A 1,075-nucleotide genomic window follows, 5' to 3' on the forward strand; every position below is an offset into this window, starting at 1 on the left:
TGTGTGTGTGTGTGTCTGTGTGTGTGTCTGTGTGTGTGTGTGTGTGTGTCTGTGTATGTCTGTGTCTGTGTGTGTGTCTGTGTGTGTGTGTGTGTCTGTGTGTGTGTATGTTTTTTAAGTTTTAGTCAGGTGGTGGCTCACACCTTTAATCCCAGACCTTGAGAGGCAGAAGTAGTTGTGTCTCTGTGAGTTTGAGGCCACCTGGTCTACATAGTGAATTCTGGGACAGCCTTTCTCAACATCCACGGTCTGCCCTCCCTCTAATAGAACAATAGGTCAAAAGGGTTGAAGAAATTCTAGCTGTGCTAGGCCACAGGGACTGTTTGTTTGTTTGCACAGAGCATGCCCTGGTTAGCCTGGAACTCACAGAGATCCACCTCTGCAGCTATGGTGTACAGTAAAAGGTTAAAACAATATGCCAGCCTCAAGGCATGTGTTTACTGTAGACAAAGTTCATACTCTTGTTTGTAAGAGTCACAGAAAGTTACAGGTTTACAGCCTGTGACTCTACAGGAAACAAGTAAACTCAAAGGTACACTTTGGTCTTAAGATTTTTGTTCATGGAGTCTGCACTGACTGCTCTTCCGAAGATCCTGAGTTCAAATCCCAGTAACCACATGGTGGCTCACAACCATCCATAATAAGATCTGATGCCCTCTCTGGGGTTTCTGAAGATAGCTACAGTGTACTCACATACATGAAATAAATCTTTTTTTTTTTTTAATATTTTTGTTCATTTGTTTTGCTTGGTTGTTATTGTTGTTGTTTTGGTCTGGTTTGGGTTTTTTGTTTGTTTTGTTTTTTGTTTTTGTTTTTGAGACAGGCTGTCACTATATGGCCCTAGGTAGCTTGAAATTCACCAAGTAGACCAGGCTAGTCTCAAGCTCATGGAGTTTACATGCATATTGAGATTAAAAACATAGGCCAGCACACCTTGTAACATCCTAGTTTGAAATTTCTATAAAATTGAATGTTGTGCCGGGCGTGGTGGCGCACGCCTTTAATCCCAGCACTCGGGAGGCAGAGGCAGGCGGATTTCTGAGTTCGAGGCCAGCCTGGTCTACAAAGTGAGTGC

General features: G+C 43.2%; 1 protein-coding gene across 1 annotated transcript in view; it reads left to right on the plus strand.

Annotated features, from left to right (window-relative positions):
- The window catches only part of Mrnip (MRN complex interacting protein), a 27,166-nt gene that overhangs the window by 11,795 nt on the left and 14,296 nt on the right, over positions 1 to 1,075 (plus strand). The window lies entirely within an intron of this gene.

This window comes from Mus caroli, chromosome 11 (genome assembly GCF_900094665.2).
Source record: "Mus caroli chromosome 11, CAROLI_EIJ_v1.1, whole genome shotgun sequence".
NCBI lineage: Eukaryota > Metazoa > Chordata > Mammalia > Rodentia > Muridae > Mus > Mus caroli.